A 21,013-nucleotide genomic window follows, 5' to 3' on the forward strand; every position below is an offset into this window, starting at 1 on the left:
AACCAGACTCCATAAGGGGAGGGTTAAAGCAAAAACCCCAGTTGTGGGGCATATGTTTGACTGGGGCAGAAGGTAAACTGAGGCAGTAGATGGTCCTAATGCCAAACTGAGTAAACAGTAATGCCCATAATACTCACTGAGGAGTCTGTTATGGAGACAGTACCCTCTGCACTTGGTGATGTACAAGTGGAGTCTGCACAACCCAGTACAGATGGGCCCCGCTACATATCTATTGGCATTAGATCAGCATGACATCTAGATGGCAAACAAGTCTTGTCTTGCATTACTCACTTTAAAGAAGACAACCTATGAGTGGGTTTGTTTATAGGGATAGAAGTAGGGACCTCTGGATCTAAAAGTATGATTCTATTTCTTGTGCTGAAAACCCAGACCCTGGAGGCAGACTTGGGGCTTGTCTAAACAGGACAGGAAAATTAATCTGAATTAAATTTTAAAGTGGATTAGTTAAACTGTATTAAACCACTGTGTGGACTTTCTTACTTAGAATTTAAATGGCCATGATTCAGTTTAGCTGTATTCACTGAAATAAACTTAACTGAGAAAAGGCCACTTTAATTCTGAAAAAGAGTGTCCACACAGGTGTAATAAGGTTTAACTAATCCACTTAAATTTACACCTTTAGTTAATTTGGATTAATTTTCCTGAGTGTCTCTGTGTAGACAGTCCTTATAAACATCTTTATAAAGTCCAGCCACTAAAGGGGAACAAAGACACAGGGGTCAGATGCTGGAACGCAGTCTCCCAAGGACCCCACCCCAACACCCATAACTGCTGTTATCTATGCATGGAGGAGCAAGTGTGCGTCTCAAAGCTCCCATGAGCAGCTTTAGCTGATTCCTTTTTCACACAGCTCTTGGAAGTGATCTGCCAAGTAAGTTGTTTAGTTCTAAGCATTTCTCCTTCCTGGGAACCCACTCCCACTTCTTGAATTGTGCCCCTGAAAGGTGAGCCAGCAAATGTCTCCCTCTTTGCTCCCCTGAGACATCCCCTGAGACAATGTGGTAGCATCACTTTGGGTGTAACTTACACCCTGTTGAGATGATCAGATGTACCCTTGTTTGTCCAGCACACTCCAACAGGCTGTAGATGAGTTGTGTCAGATCCATCCATCCATCCAAGTAGCCCTTCCTGGCCACTCCCCCATCCCCATCTCAAACACCAGCTTTTTCTTTTTGAAATCTCTAATTCTGAGTGGTTGCCGGTGATGACCGCAAATCTGTGTTGTCCGAGCTCAGCAGAATTCCCCAGTTACTCTCAGTTTCTGGGCTTGCCATTGGAGGTCCAGCTCACACCACATGTTGGATGATGTCACTCCTTCCTCCACCATCCTAATTAAAATCACAATTCACAGAACAGAGGAAATGCCTGTCATAGCTGGGGGGGGGGGGTGTGACATTCCCCTGACTGTTATCTGGACCGGTGATCTGCTAGGTCACTCCAATTCTTGACTCTGGGAGCGAGCCTTACCCTGCTGTGCTGTGAGAACCCCCACTCCTGGACTGTTCATGCACAGCCTCTGGCATGTAACCTGCTTGGATTGTGCAACCAAATGACACTAGCCAATATCTCCGGTCCCAGACACAACCCTAGGAACCTCCGTCTTGCAGTGTACAGTTATGCCCGCTGGATGCTGCAACCTTATATGAGTTTGTCAATTTAACAAAGAAATTGATATGCACCAGGCTTTTTATTCCAAGGGGAGTCTCTGAAACACTTCAAACCCAATGCACTGCTTCAGGTAAAATAAACAAACAGATTTATTAACTACAAAAGATAGATTTTAAGTGATTATAAGTCAAAGCACAACAAGTCAGATTTGGTCAAATGAAATAAAAGCAAAACGGTTTCTAAGCTGATCTTAACACTTTCAGTGTCCTTATAAACTTAGATGCTTCTCACCACAGGCTGGCTGGTTGCCCTTCAGCCAGGCTCTCCCCTTTGATCAGCACTTCAGTCGCTTGATGGTGGTGTCTGTAGATGGAGGTGGAAGAGAGAGAGAGAGCATGGCAAACGTCTCTCCCTTTTATCATGTTTTTTCTTCTCTCTTGGCTTCCCACCCCACCCCCTTCAGATTACCTCATCGTCGTCCCTGACTGACCAAGGGAAGGGGGAGTGACTCACTCGAGAGTCCAACAGATCCTTTGTTGCTGCCTAGGCCAGTGTCCTTTGTTCCTGTGAGGCTGGGCTGGGTTTGTCCCATACATGCCCTGTTGAGGTGTGAACTGCCCCTCTGCTCCTGGACAGTTTTGCCAGGGCTTGTTTTAAGCCATGAGGACACATTTTCAACCTCATAACTATATACGTGAAATTACAACCTATAACATTACTATAACAACAGTGCTCAATGCATCGTGAGCCTTCCGAAGACACCCAATGTGACAGACTTTGCATTGTCATATTATAAGGATGAACATGGTGGTGTAGGGTGTTCCCTTGAAATACAGAGTGTCACAGGGTGAACCACAAGGCAGCATGTATGCATCTTTGTGGGGATATTCGGGGTATTCTGGGCACTGGGACAGTGACATTTGACTCTGCCTGTGTCGTTGCAACAAGGTTCTGATCTGGGGCTCTTCTCCGGTCTCTGCTTTCCTCACCCTTGCACCTTTGCTTTTGGCCAATGAAGCCTGTAGAGGTGTGGTTGCTGCATCCTCCCTACCCATTTTCTCTAGCACTGTCACCTCTCCCCAAGGTAGTGGTTGCCACCCTTACTGCCAATCCATATCGCAGGGCTGCAGGGAAACTATTTCTGCTCCAGCTGAAACATCCGTTACCAAGGAAACTACTTGCTCTGAGTGCTCCTTTCTCGGGAAATATATCCCCGCCAAGCTCTCTCGTTAATTATTGGCCTCAGGAAAAGAGATAGCATCTGCCCAGCTCCAGCTCAGATGCAGACCCTTGGGGGAGGTGGAGGGGGGGGGGGGCGGGGTGCAATTCTGAATTCTTGTCACAAAATGAACCTCTGGTACCTGCCCTGTTTGGGAGGCCATGTTGTCTAGTGGTGACAGCCAGGTGGCCAGCTGTCAAGAGTCCTGGGTTCCATTCCCACTGACTCACCATGTGATTTTGGGCAAATCACTCCACCTCTCTGTACCTTAGTGAGCTCATTGGCAGAATTACTACATTCATTTAAACCCAGCGTTGTAGCAATTGGACACACTCAGTACAGTAATGCTGACGCTGCATTTAAATGTCCACAGTCGCTTTTCAGCCTCATGGACAGTGGGATCTCCTCGCTAGCCCAGCGGCTCCTGGACTCCCTTATGTTCTGAACGACTCTGGTGCCCCCCCTGAGAATGGAAGGGCATTGTCGGGGCGGTGGGGGATGCCCTTGTGGAATGCTCTGTTAACACTGATTCCAGGCCAGCATATGGCACATATCCTCCAGCAAGGGTTGACTGCTGGGATCTCCAAGCACAGTTCCAGGTGTATCATGGGCATTGGCACTGCCTCAGAAACATCCACTGTTGGAGACAGGAGACCGGACTAGAAGAACCACTGCCCTGCTCCAGAACAGCTGTGTACCTATGCCCATCCTAGGTAAATCTATGTGGTTCAGATGCTAAAGCCAAGAAGGTAAGTCAGTAGCTAAGGACTGGGATACCCTATGTCATTGCAATGCACATGGTCTCTGCTAGGCCTGAGGTTACTCTCCTGGGATACGATGTCTGGGATATAGTTTCATGCACTTCTAAAGATAAACAGAAACCCAAACACATGGTATTACCCTGCCTGGGCCAGACCCCAGCTCTACTAGTGTCCGAGGTTGCTGAAAAGCTACACCAGGCTCGCTCTGTTCTTGAAGCTGTGCTGCTCTCTAGTGGCCATGAGCATTAACGACAGCAGGAGACCTCCCCTGTGTGGAGATGGCTTGGTTAAGGACAAGAAGGAAAGAAGCTAAATGTGCCTTGGTCAGCCATTCCCAGGAGGCACAGGGCGCTGCCATGTCTAGCAGCAGAGCTTGCCTGTCCTGACCCATCACCATGTCTGGCGTAGGGAAGGGTCCAAACACCAGATCGGAATCCCACTCCCCTGAATGTTGGGGAAATCCAGACCTGGATCCGGAACTAGATCTGACCTTTGCATTTCTGGCCATCTGAGCTCCACTGGGTCCAGATCTTCACTCCTTGACTAAGGGCCCATCGGTCCTAGCAGGCACGTCTTCGGGAGCTATTACATGGAGGTGTGTGCAGGGCCTTTTCTAACTAAGGAGGTAGAATACTCCTGCCCTCCCCTGGAGCTGGCAGGTGGCCCAGTAGAACCTGGGGTGAGCTCTGGGTGATGAAGGGCAGAAACCCTGACACCTGTGCTGAATGGTTGTGCTGTTTTTGAGGAATAACACCCCTCCACCCCCCGCTCATTGTACTGTAGAATGCAAAAGGGCCCAGGCGACAGGTTATAAACTTTCATGGCTAGGTGCTTGGGCTCAGGTGTGCCATTGGTCACATGTGGCTCTCAGTCTCTTCCTTTATCCTCACAAAACCACTCCCTAGTTTATCACGGCTGCTGTTCTGTGCTCTGGACAGGTTTGCTGGGGCAGCCGGGCAGAAGGCCAGGCCTGGAAGAGCAGGGTGGAGGCTCCCACAGCCATCCAGCCGCAGAGTTGGGGCAGGCAGGAAGCTGAGAAGGAGGGGGAGTGCAGGGGAGTGCTGGGGTGGCTCACTGTGGCACATGCAGCTTCTGAACTGCACCTGGGATGTATGGGGATGATGTGGCTTTCCAGGGGGAGGATAGTAGGACAGAAGGTCTTAAAGGGAAGCCCAAGAGAGGAAGCCAGCGTTACCCTAGGAAGCAGGATGAGTTTGGACTCTAGCTCAGGGTCTTGTCTCCGCTGAGGATGGGTAAGGACTCGGGCCCAAATCCTCAAAGGTATTGAGGTGCCTAATTCCCCTTGATTTCAACCTTTGAGGATCTGGGCCTCAGTCTGCTCCGCAGGCCATCAAGCTGCAAGATGGAGCCTTTCATGTGCTTGTGAGCTGCGTGTGAACCGCAGCCTTTGCTGCTTCCTAGTCCATGGCCCTCCGCCCCCGGGATCCTGCAGTGAGGTGGCAATGCTGAACTTGTAACGGCACAACCATTTCCATGGCAACACCAGATACAATTGGAGCTCCCTGATTGGCTGTCGGTGACATCACCTATGTGCAGTGCATGAATCTCCACATTTAGAGGGAGGTTTTCCCAAGTTGGCGCAACACTCCCGGCTTCTGCGTGGCACGTGCTGATCTGCCAGGGTGTCTGCAGCCCAGTGCGGGTCTCTGTGTCTGGGATGCACAGAGCAGAGGAGGGCATTAGGAGGTGGGAATAAAGACTGTGTGGCAGGAGGAGGCCACAGACCCCTGTACAGAGATGGGCATGAACCTGCACCTGGATCCAAACCCACTGGAACCTCAGGGAAATTCAGGTCTGCATGAGAACCGGGCAGCTCTGTCCCATCTCTGGTTTCTGGGGCTGCTGAAGTGGGTACCTGGGCTCTTGAGAAAAACTCCATGCGCTGAGCCCAACTCATGTACTGTGACGGGTAGGGATGGGTGAAATGGATCAGTGAAAATAGTGCATGCCCCAAACGGGCCCCTTCCAGATGCCAGAGTCTGCAAACACAGGGAGGGGAACATGTGGCCTAAGAATTACATAGGGGGTTTCCAGGGGTTTGTTAGCCCTGGGCCATGGTTACCTTTATTCTCTCCTGGCTAATAATCACAGATGCATTCTCACATTCAGGACTAGTTACCTACAGGGCTGAGCATCAGGGGAGCTGAGGTGCCAATCTGGTCCCCATCACGATAGCATCACTTCACAGTCAACCAATGGATTTATCCTTGCAACACTCCCACCCCATGCTGCGCTATTATCCCCATCTTACAGACGGGCAACAGAGAGACTAAGGGACTCGCCCAAGGGCAGAGTAGGGAATTGAACCCAGGTCAGCACCCAAACCACTAGGCCATCCTTCCTCTCTACCTCCCTGTGCCAGGCGAGACCAGCATGCTGCTATATTCGTGCAGAGTCCACACTACAGGATGCAGAAAGGCAGAGAGCCTGAAATTCCTGCAGGCAATTTACAGAGTCTGTTTCCCTAGCATAAAGTGGGGAAATGGGACCTCAGCCCAGGGGTGCCAGAACAGGGAACCAGGGGGCCATGGCCCCCTACTTTTTATGGGCGGAAGAGCGAGTGATGAGCGGAAAGGGGTGGAGAGGAGCAAGCAGAGGCGGGGTCTTGGGGGAAAAGGCAGTGAGGGAGTGGTGTGGGGGCAGAGTCTTGGGGGAAGAGGTGGTGTGGGGGCAGAGTCTTGGGGGAACGGGTGGTGTGGGGGCTCAGGGAGAAGGGGTGGTGTGGAGGTGGGGCAGGGCCCCGGTTCAGGCACCTGTGGCCCCCCCACTTTTAGGGTGCTTCCGCCTCTCCTCCCTCAGCCCTTCCCTGGGGATATTAAGAGGGCACAGGGACCGGCTCGTCCTATATATCTGTGATGCCCTTAGAGTGGGGAAGGCACAATTGCTGAAACTGAATATTCCTGGCAAGACTGTTGACTTTAAAATTGACTCAGGAGCTGATGTCACAGGACCATCACCTTGCCCGAAGTCATGTTCTGCTAGGCAGCAGTTCTGCAGAAAAGGACCTAGGGGTTACCATGGACAAGAAGCTGGATATGAGTCAACAGTGTGCCCTTGTTGCCAAGAAGGCTAACGGCATTTTGGGTTGTATAAGTAGGGGCATTGCCAGCAGATTGAGGGACGTGATTGTTCCCCTCTATTCGACATTGGTGAGGCCTCACCTGGAGTACTGTGTCCAGTTTTGGGCCCCACACTACAAGAAGGATGTGGAAAAATTGGAAAGAGTCCAGCAGAGGGCAACAAAAATGATTAGGGGTCTGGAGCACATGAGTTATGAGGAGAGGCTGAAGGAACTGGGATTGTTTAGTCTGCAGAAGAGAAGAAGGAGGGGGGATTTGCTTTCAACTACCTGAAAGGGGGTTCCAAAGAGGATGGATCTAGACTGTTCTCAGTGGTAGCAGATGACAGAACAAGGAGTAATGGTCTCAAGTTGCAGTGGGGGAGGTTTAGATAGGATATTAGGGAAAACTTTTTCACTAGGAGGGTTGTGAAGCACTGGAATGGGTTACCTAGGGAGGTGGTGGAATCTCCTTCCTTAGAGATTTTTAAGGTCAGGCTTGACAAAGCCCTGGCTGGGATGATTTAGTTGGGATTAGGTCCTGCTTTGAGCAGGGGGTTGGACTAGATGACCTCCTGAGGTCCCTTCCAACCCTGATATTCTATGATTCTATGTGACCCAGCTCTGACTAGTCCTGGAGGTATTCTGAACTGCTTGGGCCAGTGTGCCACAGAAACAACTTACAAACACTTTGCATTCAGCTGTGCATCCAAACCGCTGGGGGATGGAAAATTGGGTTTCTGGCAAAGGGTGGATTTTGGCAGAAGGTGTTTGCTTGCCTGGAAATCTTCGGCCTTTCGTGGAAACAAGATTTTTCTGACAAAAAGCTGACAGTTTCCCTTGGGGAAACCCCCCATTTTCTGATCAGCCCTCTTTAGCAGTCATGAATTTCACGCTGACCTGATGGCATGGAGATGGGCACTTTAGGGTTTCTGAGGGAGAGCAAGGGCTGGCTCCTCAGTTGGCTGGCTCCTCAGTTGGTGTGAGTCAGGGTAGCTCCATGGGCCCTACATGAGTGGAATTCAACAGCATTGTCTGTGGCTTCTCTCTAGATCTGTTTTCCGTTTTCCTCATCTGTTGAGCTGGTTGGATTTCCCACCCGGTGCCCTCCCTGCAGAAGGCAGAGGCTGGGATTCTCCATGGGGGTTCCCTGAGGGCATGGAGGCTTGGTCACTTGCGTTAAAGCTTCCTCACTCAGGCCTCCAGATCCCACCCATCAACCCGGTCAGCTAGGGCAACTGAGTCATCTCCATCAGGGTCCTGGGTGGAGACGATGCCCATCCAGCTCTGCTGCAGCCCATCACAAACAACGGGGACGGGGGCTCCCACAAATTCAGAGAACCCCAGGGAGCCACCAGATCAGGGTTTCCCTACTGGTGAGGCTTCTTACGAGAAGAGATGAAGCATCTTTACCCAGCCTGGATACCAGCGTTCATTCTCCTTGTTTGCCTCTTCCCTCCACTCCTCCTCCTTTGCCTCCTTGCTGTCCCACTTGCTGTCCCACTCTCTGCCTTCAACCCAGAGCTCAACAGCCCCTGCACTCTCTGGCCCTGGTGTAAATCAGGAGTGACTCCCGCTGGTGTAAATGGTAGAGTAAGAGCCTCTCAGCAGGTGAAGACTCTGTCTTTTAGTCCCACCTCTCTTTTTTTTTTTTTTTTTAAATTGAATGGAGATATCCTATCTCCTAGAACTGGAAGGGACCTTGAAAGGTCAGCAAGTCCAGCCCCCTGCCTTCACTAGCATGACCAAGTACTGATTTTGCCTCAGATCCCTAAGTTGCCCCCTCAAGGATTGAACTCACAACCCTGGGTTTAGCAGGCCAATGCTCAAACCACTGAGCTATCCCTCCCACCCATCTTCCCCATTCCCCATGTATTTGTGCCTTTTACCTTTTAAACTCTCCTCCCCCATCCGGCCCCAGTGCATTTGCACACTCCTGTGTTTCTCTTGTGCTATCTGATCATTAGCAAAAAGAATGTATAGCAACAGAGCAAAGCCAGGTGCTCTCTCTGCCCCTCCCTGCCCCACCCTTGCCCTTCCTCCAGCCCCACAGCACAGACTAATCTCGCCCTCACCCAGGGCGTGGCGAGCTTGCTAGATAGCACCAAATCCCGGAGCAGCTGCACCAGACCCAAGGCTAAGTGGCTATGACAGGCTGGGCGTGGCACTGCCACAGCTGCCAGGGCATGGGGCTAGAGTGAGAAGCTTTCACGTCAAGAACAAATGGCAAACCAAGTGGTATGGGGAGGGGACAACAGTCAGAATACTTTTGCCCCGGCCTAGGTGGCACAGGCACTGACTTTTGTTTTTGCTGGTGGGTGCTCCTCTCTGCTCTCTTCTCTGCCCCTGTGTGAGTTGAGGGGAAGAGGCTGACTGGGAGGCAGGGCAGAGCATGGGCAGGGCCTCGAGGGAAGAGGAGGAGTGGGGATGGGGTGGAGTGCAGGTGGGGCCTCAGGTGTAAGGTTGCCAGGTGTCCGGTTTTCGACCGGAACACCTGGTTGAAAAGGGACCTTGGCAGCTCGGCCATTAAAAGTCCAGTTGGCGGCGCAGGCAGGCTCCCTACCCAACTCTGCATGACTCCTGGGAAGCTGCCGGCATCACGCTCTGGCTCCTAGGCGGCCAATGGGAGCTGAGGGGGCGGCCTGCAGGTGCGGGCAGTGCACACAGCTATGTGGTCGCACCTCTTCCTAGTAGCCGGTGGGAGATGTCACTGCTTCCCAGAAGCCGCATGAAGTAAATGCAGCCTGGAGCCTGCATCCCTCTCCCCATCCTGCACCCCAACCCCCTGCCCCAGCCTGGATCCCCCTCCTGCACCATGAACCCCTCAGTTCTGACCCCACCCCCAAGCCCACACCCCCAGCCGGAGCCCTCACCCCCTCCGGCATCCCAACCCCCTGCCTCAGCCCGGAACCCCCTCCCACAACCTGAACCTCTCATCTCCAGCCCCACCCAAGAGCCCACACCCCCAGCCGGAGCCCTCACCCCCTCCTGCACCCCAACCCCAACCTTGTGAAAATGAGTGAGTGAATGAGGGTTGGGCAGAATGAGCAATGGAGGGATAGTTCAGTGGTTTGAGCACTGGCCTGCTAAACCCAGGGTTGTGAGTTCAGTCCTTAAGGGGGCCACTTAGGGATCTGGGGCAAAAATCTGTCTGGGGAGTGGGCCTGCTTTGAGCAGGGGGTTGGACTAGATGATCTCCTGAGGTCCCTTCCAACCTTGATATTCTATGATTCGAGGGAGGGGGGATGGAGTGAGCGGGGGCGTAACCTGCAAGAAGGGGTGGTGCAGGGGGCGGGGCAAGGGTGTTCAGTTTTCTGCAAATAGAAAGTTGACAACCCTACTTGGGGGAAGACGCTGAGCAGGGGAAGAGCGTGGGCAGGGCCTCGGGGGGAAGAGGCTGAGCAGGTGCAGGGCGGAGCGCGAGTGGGGCCTCTGGGGAAAGACACGTGGATGTAGGCTCAGGACAGAGTGTGGGCGGGGCCTTGGGGAGGAAGAGGGTGAGCAGGGCTGGGGGCAGGGCCATGGTCCATGCACTGAGGCTCACAAAAGATTAAGCTGGCCCTGCAGGTGCTGAGCACTCCCTATTATTTTTCGGTGTGTGCATGAGCCCCAAAGTACCCACAGAGTCAGTGCCTATGCTAGGTGGTACATTCCAATAGGGTGGGGTAAGGGACCAATCTTACAACATTCCTCAGCAGATCAATGGTCCAATTCGCCAGGTTTCCTGGCTCTGCCACTGAGCAGCACTGGAGGGTTCATGGTCAGGTGTATTATTTTTATTTCCATAGCGCTGAGCAGCCCTAGTCATGGAGCAAGTTTCCCTTGTGTTAGGCGCTGTACAGACATAGCACAAAAAGACAGCCCCTGCCCCCAAAGAGCTTGCAAGCTGCGTATAAGATAAGCGACAACAGATGGATCCAGATAGACTGACTGGAGAGTACAAGACAACCCTGAGACACTCTTGGTCAGCATGACGGGCAGTGAGCTCAGCACGCCTGCAGCCTCACTCTTGTCAAGTTTTCTCTAGGTGTCACGGCAAAGGTGAATTCTAAGGAGGGGTTTGAAGGGATGATGAGGCAGCTTTGCAGAAGTGTATGGGGCGCTCCTCCCACAAACAAAGGGGCCTGTTTGGAAATTTAACAAGCGGACAATGGAGGCTGCCATCATGGGCCCATCGGAGGTGAGCGTTGAGCGCACGTAGCCCCCTTCCCACTGCACCTGAGTGCAAAGCTGTCTCCAGGGGTGCCTCCCTCCTGACCCATGGCTGAGATCGCTACCATCGGCACCTGCCCTAGAGCACGAGGAGTGGGTCTCTGAGCCTAGCTGACCATGAATGCAGATGCTGCTCTTGTGAGTGACAGGTCCTTTCTGGAATCAGCCCAAGCTATTGGTAGCAATGACTCCCTGCAGCAGGGAGTGTCCCATGTGAATGCTGTGCTCCTGAACGTGTCCCAGGGAGCTGACTCTGCCCGCCAGGAGGGGTGTGGGTCTCTTCACATCCTCACTGAACAACCCCTCCCCAATGCCCGCAGCCTCTGTTGTTGGGACATGGAAAGACCTGGAGTGAAGTGCAGGTCCCCTGCAAAGTGGTGCTGAGCACACAGCTGCACAGTTACTGGGGACTTTCACAGGCCATGATGTTGAAGATACGGTGTCCTAGGCTTTGTGGGAACTCCACGAATCTGTGACTTGAGTCATGAGCTTTATTAATCATGGCTATCCCCACAGCATGGACCCCCCCAAATCCCATATCATCCTACACCAGGCTTAGTGTAAAACCTGGGATGGCTTCACTAAGGGCCAAGATCTTCTTTGGTTGTTCCCAGTCAGGAATCTGGATGTGACATTTCCAAGTCTGGCTCATCCCACTGTTGCTGCTAGGATGCTGCCCTCACAAACATGGCTGGATCAGCAGGCCAAGAACACAAGATAGCTGATCTGGGGGGGCAGGCTGGAAGGAAAGGGGAGTCTCTCACTCCAGACCCATGTTTGATCAACCTGCAAATATCATGCACTCTACTTACTGTTATGGCTGCATGGCGGGATTCGGAAGGTAGCACAGATTACAGAGACCCACCTAAGAGCAGTAGAGGAACTTTCCTCCTTCAAAGCCATTTCAGTCCACATGCCCCCTGTGACTGTGATCTCAATAGACCCCAGGGCACTTTTCATAAACCTGTGGTGTAGGTAATATCATTGTCCTGCCTGGATTCTCTGTGTGATTATTACTTCTGTTGAGCTGAGATTCCCCCTTCAGTTTTACCTGGAGGATTTTTTATTTACTTCCCCTCCTGAAAATCATGGAGTGTCATTGCTGTGCTGCTATGCTCCACCCCCAGAAGTGGCTGCAGTTCAGTGGTTCATGCATCAAATGACTCCCTTTTGCACGCTGAAGGGGAGGTCTTCTGGCCAGTTAGCGCTCTGCCTTATTGTCCTGGCAGACGAAGTCCGCATCAGTGGAGATCTGAGTGAAGGAATGGCCTGTTAATTACCCCAGGCAGGAGGATTTGGATGTTAAATGCAACCAAAGTTTCAATGGAGTCCAAGGGCAATATGCTGCATTAAGCGTCCGGTCCACTTAACAATAGTGTAGTGTTGGTGCCAATGCTTCCACCCAGTATCCATGGCCCATTCACTCCTTGGCCTCTCTACTGGCGTACCAAGAGAACTCCTTAGTGCCAGTAATTTTGTTATGGAGTCACCTGTCCCAGATCATTTCACATAAACTCCAAGCCGCTGCTAGATGGTCATGTCTTTAGGTCTCCACTCTCTATTGCCCAGGGCAGCAGCTGAACCAGTGATCTGGAGGTGAAAGGTTCTGTGTCCTATAGCTAATGACTGACTCCATAGTACACGGCCACTGAATGCAAATCTTTATATGAAAGGCTTGATAGAGGAATGACTGTGTCAAGTTCTCTGGCCTGTGTTATGCAGGAGGTCAGACTAGATGATCAGCATGGTTCCTTCCCATCTGAAATTCTATGAGTCTATGAAATTACAAGAAAAATTACAACAGTTTGCGGGGTTAAAAACATTTTCTCCTGCTGTGTCATAAACCCAGACAACACAGCCTGTTAGACCTTGGTCACCATAAAGTGAGATGAGCTCCCGGTGTGACCTGGGGAGAATAGCTTGCCTGCTCCTCTAAGCCTCAGTTTCCCCACTGACCACACCAAGAGAAAGGGGGAGCTGAGTTCCCACAGGTCTGTAACATGTTCTGAGTTCACCAGAGGGTGAAACTGGAAGTGAAACTGACCAGACAGCCCTGTCTGGCTTCCGCATCCCAGCCCAGCAGCTACAAAGAGTAAACTCATGGTAGGAGCGAGAAGAGCGAGCTAGAGGAGTTTAAAGTGTGTTGGGCTTAATTACTAGCAGTGGCTGGTCCTGACATAGCCTGCTCCTACTTCCGAGTGCTTTGCACACAGCACCATGATTGACAGCAGTGCAGAGCATGGACAGATCTATATGCTGTTCAGCCTGACAGTGCCCCTTTAAGCCCTCACCACTCTTGCAAACTTCCTTAGAAAAGCAACTGAACAAGCACATCTCCAAAGGCCCAGGGTGTTTGCTCACCTGGCCGGTTCCCCGAGCTCTCCTGGCTTCTCTTAGTGCGAGTTTCAGATGCTGGAAACACCCTTTGTAATGAAATGTGACTTGAGAAATGTATCCATGGCAACAATGAGCCCCCTCCCCTCACCCCACTCAGGGGCTCAAGGGCCCCAGCTGCCTCCCCGCCCAGCCATGAGAAAGAACTGTTCCTAGGGGTGAGGCCAGCTTCCCCTCCCAGCCGCAGGAGCCAGAAACTGCACTGTCAGCAGCCACATCTGTTGCACCAGTGGGACAGGGTGAGAACTCCTTCCCCCCTCTACTCAGGAGCCAGATGCCAGGAGGACAGGGGAAGCAACCCAGCTGAGCCTGCACCTGTTTACCCAGGAACCAGACACCAATGAGACAGAGAGGGAACACTCCACCCTTCCACCCAGTATCCAGACACCAGTGGGTCAGGGGAGGTGGGCAGGAAGCTGGGGATGTGGACCAGTTGGACATTCCTGAGCCCTGCAGTTTCATCCCTGGACACCTCCTCAAAAGGACAGAGGTGGTCACAGAACAGAAGGGGCAGATGGGTCCCCTCTCCTGCCACTTCCTGTGGGCAGCCTCCTCCTCAGAGCCATTGCCAGCTGGCTCTCCATGCAGGCAAGCCAGCTGGCTGGGGAAGGAGAGCAGCCTTCAGAGCCCTGGGAACCTGTGACATCAGGAGTGATGGAGGGTGGAGGGGCCAGATCCAGAGGGAGGTGTGGAGAGGTCACCGGATAACTTGCAGGGGTGGCCATGCGGAGGAAGGACTATCCCACCCAAGATGGAAATAAGTGCCCCCCACTTACCCTTTGTCGAAAGGTAATCCCATGCCCCAAGAGGACCTGTCTCATCTGATCTGGGTGGGCATTCCCTGTATGTCAGGGGTCTCAAACTGGGGGTCAGGACCCCTCAGGGGGTCCCAAGATTATTACATGAAGGGTCACGAGCTGTCAGCCTCCACCCCAAACCCCGCTTTGCCTCCCGCATTTATAATGGTGTTAATATATAAAAAATATATAAAATATATAAAAAAGTGTTTTGAATTTATAAGGGGGGGTCGCACGCAGAGGATTGCTATGTGAAAGGGGTCACCAGTACAAAAGTTTCAGAACCACTGCTGTATGTTCTACCTCAAAGGCATGCTGTCATACCTCCTGGGCTGGGGTAAGCCCTCCTCTCGGCTAGATGGGAGACTTCTGAGGGAAACTCCCCTGGTCTTCCCCTTTCTGTGGTTCAGCTCCCATCTGTGAAAGGAGATTAATCCACCTCCAGGGGGGTTGGGAGGATAAAATCCATTGACTGTGCATGGCTCAGATACTATGAGGATGATACCAATGTCTAGCTAATGGTGTCAGGGGGGTGGTGCTTCTGCCACCTTTCTGAGATGTAGAATTGAGGCATCCTCAGTGGCTAATAATGATCCCTGGGCAATTAGCACCCAGATCCTCCATTGTGTGCTGGATGGATTCCAGTTTCGGTAGTTACATGCCACTTGAGTCAAGTGCCACCTGCCGTTTCAGGTGCTCGGTTGTCTCCTGCCTGAGACAACGGTTTTGCAAGGAGCTTGCTTTCAAATAGCCACCAGGATGCACCCCAGAGGCAGGTGAAAGGAACACCTGCAAAGTGCCCTCTGCTGAAAGGGGCTACCATGGAAATCAAAGAGCTGCAGGAGAAGCCTTAGTCTTAGTACAGCTTTAACTAGAAAACCAGCTTTTAGCCCACAGGGCATTAATTCCCTCTGTCCTTCATATAGGAGATAGATCGAGGTGCTTGGAGCAACTGTCCCTATTATTCCTCTGCAGATCTGATGGCAAGTGAATCATCTGCCAGGGATGTCTCAGTTGAACTGTCTGCTCCAGCAGAAAGACTAATAAAAGACCATATATGTCTAGTTTGGTCAAGAACAGTCGCATCTATAAGGGCACAAGAGCACTCAGGGGAGGCAAAGCAATTTTTGCATGGGGGGGGGGAATAAAAAACCCATCTGATCTAGGCAATTTATTTAGCTAGCGTGAGGGCACAAGGTTGCATGGGCCATACCGCACCAACCCACTGGGCTGGGGGGAGCCATTGGGAATCGCTGCCATCCAGCCGCTCTGCAGAGAGCAGCTCCCAAGCTAGCAAGGTGTGAGCGAGCAGCCGGGCTGTTCGAACGGAGGAGAAGCAGATGGAGCTAAAGGGCTGGAAAACAACGGCCTCTCCCTGGAGTTTGCAGACACCACCCATGAGCTGGGCACAGACCAGCTTCCTGCTCCTCCCACACCCAGCCCTGGCTTCTGCTCCGTCGCACATGCCCCCTCCCCCCTTGAGAAGTGCGCTCTGTTAACGACCCAGATCGGGGCGGGGGGCTCTCCTTGGACACCCAGTTCCCCAAAGGGCGTGGGAGCAGAGTTCATTGTCCTGATCTAGGCTCAGCGGTGGAAAGTCTCTGGGCTTAGAAGTGGGCGTGGGGTGAGGAGGACGGTGTAGCCTTGGGGACCCACCCGCCCCCCAAATTCAGTGGGAGCCGCATTCACCAGCCCGATGAAACTGAAAGAGGCCGAGCAAGGAGAACTAGCTGCTAGGGTGTTGCCGAGCCGCTCAGTCCGACTTGTGCACAGGAGGTAGGTGGAGTCAGGGAGGGAGTAGCAGCTCCATCCATGCAGCTCCCCCACCCCAAGGAATCACCCCCTACAGAGGCGATCAGGGGAAGGGGTGGGGGCTCCTTCCACCCGCCTCGGGAGGGTCCTGCAGCCTATACGGACAGCGCTGGGCATTGGCCGTGTGGGCGGCCAAATAAGCCCACGGGGGAGCCCGTGTTGTGCATTGCAGCTTTAAAGGGGCTGGTGATTGACAGGGCATGTAGCAGTGGATGGGGTGGAGCCGCTGGGTGGGGTCAGGGACAGGCAGCTGGTGAAAACGAAAAGAGAGAGAGAGGGGGGGGAAAACAACATTGCCCCCCCCCCCAGCCCCATCCTTGCCATCAGCAAACACAAGGCGAGGAAGAGGAGAGGGGGAAGAGGAGGAAGGCTGAGTGGGAGCAGAGCCTTTCCAAGAAGCCCAGAGCCTCCCCCACCCACCTACTCCACCCTCCCCTCCCTTCAGCACAGCTAAGCACCCAGAGCTCGCCCCGTGCCTGCCCGAGCCCAGGGGGAGGCAGAGGGAGGACCCCCCCGGAGCAAGCCCAGGGGGAGCAGGAGGAGATGCACTCCGAGGAGCGGAAAGAGAAAGTAAGTCCCTTTCATTTTGTCTGTGGTCCCCCCCCCCCCCCATGTGGTCACAGGGTGGAGGGGGAGGATCCACCTTAGGAAACAGCCTCTTTCTTGCAGATCAGCGGGAGTGGGGGCTGCTTGCAAGCCTCAGTGTCCCCTGGGGAGCGGGGGAGGGCTGTGCACACCCAGCCAGGGCACGGGAGCCTCTACCGCCCCGCGGTCTCAGTCCTGCGGATCGGGGCGCTGCGAAGGGGGTTTGGTTTGGGGATTTTTTTTTTAATGCAGTGGACAAGGCAAGGGCTCCATCTTGCCTGGCCTCTTAAAGGGGTAGTGCACCGCTTGGGAGGGAAGGAGGGAGAAGTAGGTTGCGCTGGTTGGAAAGTCATTCCAGAAGCAGGGGAGAGGGAGTGGAAGCTCCGTTGGTGCAGAGTGAGATCTTTCCTTGCAGTCAGTGACATTGCTGGGCCTGCCCTGCACGGTAGAGTCTCCCTCTGCCCCAGGGGTGATCTGGGGTTCACTGTGAAGTGGGGGGTGCGCCCTGCCACGTTCCCTGCCCTCCCACCGTTTGAGCTGCAGATTTAGGAGACAGATTAACCGTGCGTCGCGTGGTTTAACTGCTTCCTGACTGCTAGGCACCTATGTGTCTGCCTCTTGTTTGCTTTTGGAGTGCAATGTGGTAAAGCTGTGCGTGGGTCGCTTATTGATCTGGGCAGTGGCCTGGCCTGACACCCTGGGGGCATGAGTTAGTCTGGCTAGGGTGTCTGGGCACAGAATTTCAGGAGCACAGGGTGGTGGCCACTTGCCCTCTTGGTGTAGATGGCTATTGCACGAGTTAGCTTTCAGTCTGGGTCGTTGCAGAGTGTGGCAGTGATGCTGGCAAAGCCAGGTGCCCCGGTCTTGGAGATGGAGCCAAGCTGAGGTGAGGGAGAGTGGTGCATATGGAACAGGTGCATCTCAATGGTATATCTTTCAGAGAGCCGGCTCTCTGCATCCTCTGAATTGAGGCCTGGGGATAGCAGTTTAAAGGATGTCAGTTGAAAGATGGGGGGAAAAAACTGACGTACATGTGTGAATAAATGTGGACTCTAGACACATCTCTTTTGGCTAAACACTGGTGGGAAAAGTACTGAGACATATTAGTAGAGAACATTTTATGTCTACATGCTGCCAATCAGTGCCTGGTCCATGTTCTGAAGAGCTTAGGTCCAGCTTTTCAAAAGTGACTAGTGGTTTTTGGGTCACCAACTTGAGACTCTTGCAAAATGCTGAGCCACCTGCCCTCTGAAAATCAGTCCCCTTTCAGCTGGGCTCCCAGAATCACTAGTCACTTTTGGAAGTCTTGGTTTACAGTCTTTGTTCCAAATCCTGGAATGTGTTTAGAAAACTGGAGACTCATACAGCCATGTGTGTGCTGGTACTTGCAATGTTGTATAGTTCCACAGTTGGGGTCAACATGAGTTCAGACCTTCTTAACTAGAGGTGTGGTCTAGTGGCTGGACTGAGACCTAGGAGCAAGTCACATATCCTCTCTGTACCACAGTTTCTCTATCCATAAAATAGGGACAATTGTTACCTCCTTGCCAGGGGGCTGATTGGGCAACGTAATTTAATTAAGTATTAGATGATGAAGGTGTTGTGTAAGCACATTATAGACAGTGCTGAAACTTTAGTTTTAGGGTTAACTTCTTGGAATTCTTCCATCACCTGGGTGGGGAGAGGGAGTTTGTACACAGAAGATTTGAATGGGATCAGAGGTGGGAAGCCTTCCTCCTTAGAAGAAGAGCATGGTGCCTGTTCTCGACTCATGCATCTGAAGATGATGTTCCATCCTAGTTCTAACTGTGTGTTGAAAGAGAAGTCTAAACTCCTGATGCAGCCTTTATGATCTCGGGGGCAAGTATAATTATCTCCATTTCACAGAGGAGTAGAGCCCTGCACTGGGATTCAGGAGATCTCGGGTCCATTCACAGCTCTGCCACAGACTCTCTGTGTGACCTTGAGCAAGTCAGTCTCCGTGTGCCTTAGGTCCCTGTGGATGGTAACACTTCAGGGGGTGCTGAGGATCACCTCTTGGTACTATTTGGGTCTGGGTGCTTCACCACAACTGTATAAGTAGGCACAGAGAGATTGTGATTTGCCTCAGGCTGCACAGGGACTCGGACTTCTGCAGTCCTTTTGGTCCACAGTGCTTCAGCTCCCAGTTAGGGACAGGTGGAACTAGTGTTAACAGGAACCAAAGAAGTCTATATCCAGAGCAGTCTTAATTGCTGGAGAGCACAATACTGGAATCCGGACTGCTGAGCCTGCTTGCCAGCATGTCGGATACTTGATGGTGTCTTTTGTGATCATTATGGACGTGTGTCTTGTTTGCACCAGTCGTCCTAGCCCAGTCACACCTGTCATCCCACCCTTTGTAATTCACATATACACCTCTGAAGACATTCCACTGTAGCATCCTGGGTTTGAATGAGGGACTTGCTACTAGGGTTTAGAATGGGTGTTACCAGAGTTGGTTTCAGTGACCCAGATTCCCTGGTTTGACTGGAACAGGTACATTTCTGTACATAGTTGGCTCTTGGTGTATAGCGCTGTATTTGTTGGGTTAATTAAAAGGTGACTTGTAAAAGATTATGAAAGAAATAAAATATTGGGCTCATGCCTTTTTTTTTTTTTTTTTTTTTTGCAGCTTTTTTGATGGAAGGAGGTCAGCAAGCTGTATGTGTTTTAAATCCTGTTCATTTTATTTTTACCTGTACAGCTTCCCTGGGTTTGCTGGAGGACTTGTTGGGAGATCTCAGAGATGGGCTCTATTCCATCTTCATTGAACAGATAGTGGATGTTTAATCTTTCACAAATACTTTTTCTCTAGATTATTAATTGGGCATAGAAGTTTAATGGGAGTCAACAAAAAACAAGGCTGTAAAACCTCTGCTGATCCCCTCCCCTCAGTTACTTGCCTTTCACACTCATGTGAGGTTGTCATTGCCCTGGTCCTCTCCAATCCTTGACGAATCTGCTCTAGGCAGTGATAGGTGCTGTGGTGGTAGCAAGGAGGTGGCTGGTCTATACTAGTTTCCCACAGTTGCTACTGTCAGTGGAGCTGTGCTAGGATGGTCACAGATGAACTGCTCTCCAGTCGTGTTATCTGCCTGGACATTTCCCAGTGGTACCTGTAACCTCCATTGGTTTTAACCCTCCTTCTTTCCTTGGTCATGCCAATCTGGTCAGGTGTCTTATCCATTCTTTTTCTACTCTAATCCTTCCACGTTTTACACTATCTGTTTTCCCCAATGTGACTGTCAAGCATCCTTCCAGCTGATATGCTGGGGTGGACATGTGTCTCCCAGTCTGGTTGGTTGGTACTGGCCTCCTGCATTCCGAATCCCACTCTCTAAATATGCATTTTTTAGTCTTCACTGTCAGCTGCAGACACTCAGATCTTGCTCTCTGACTTCTAAGCATCGTGAAGCGTGGTTGCAAGAGGATGTGGCTTGCTTAATGAAATCCCCTCCATAGGAATTTGATTCTAATTCCCGGAATGCCATTGGCAAACAGGGCAGAACTGAGGCTTTTAAGTTGGTGTTTTGAGGAGCTAGGTTAGCCTTAAAATGGGTGCCCGATTTTATTTATCTCGACAATGTTTCTATCTGTGAAAGGGCTCATTCGGGAGATAGTATGGTCTAGTGGTTGGGGCAGTGGACTAGAACTTGACCTGGGTTCTATTCCCAAATCTGCCACTGACCTGCAGTGTGACCTTGGGCAAGTTACCTTCCCTCTCTGTGCTTTTGGGGCAAAACTGTCACTCACTGTGTCTGTACAGTGGCTAGGGGGACAGTTGGGTGCTGCTTAGATACAAGTAATGGCTCTCATTTAGCAGGGCTGCCCAGTCATTTCCCCCAGAGACAGAAACCCAAGGAAAGCCTCTCAGTTAATAGAAATAGAGCCAATTCCAGCTCCCTTGGTTTTTTCAGAGGTTTTCTTCAAAGATCGATTGGGTGCCCTTTTTTAATCTCTCTGAAGAAGTCCTAAAAAGTACTGTGACAGGGAGCGAAATGTCCTTGAAAAACCTTACTGAATTAAAATATCTGTGGAGTCCAGTATATTAAATACAAAGTTGATGTATGAATGTGGGCTGGGATTGTATGTAACCTCTTGAGGGGGCAGAGGGGATGTGAGCCCTGGGAAGTGTTAAGAATGTCAGAGGACTCTACTGAGCTATGGGCCAGACAAGAATGGACTTTTGGACAGTGTCAAGTGGTTTGCCTGGGAATCTCTAGTGGGAGGGGAAGCGAATGTGAATTTTCACCTCTGGTTAGGCAAATGCCCAACCTTTTGAAGCTAATTCCTGAGGAGGGGTCCACTGCCTGCTGATTACCTGGCCCTGGAATCTGAAGATCGAAGGCCAAAGCTGAATGAAGGAAAGATTCATGGGGGTGCTAGTTCTGAGCTAAAACCATTCTGATCTTGTAACCACAGGGAAAACTCCTTGGTGGGGTTTGAAGGACCCGTGTTAGAGTTGGGGATGATTAATATGCGTGTAGGTTCTTTTACTGTTTTT

Source organism: Emys orbicularis, chromosome 9 (assembly GCF_028017835.1).
Source record: "Emys orbicularis isolate rEmyOrb1 chromosome 9, rEmyOrb1.hap1, whole genome shotgun sequence".
Classification (NCBI taxonomy): domain Eukaryota; kingdom Metazoa; phylum Chordata; order Testudines; family Emydidae; genus Emys; species Emys orbicularis.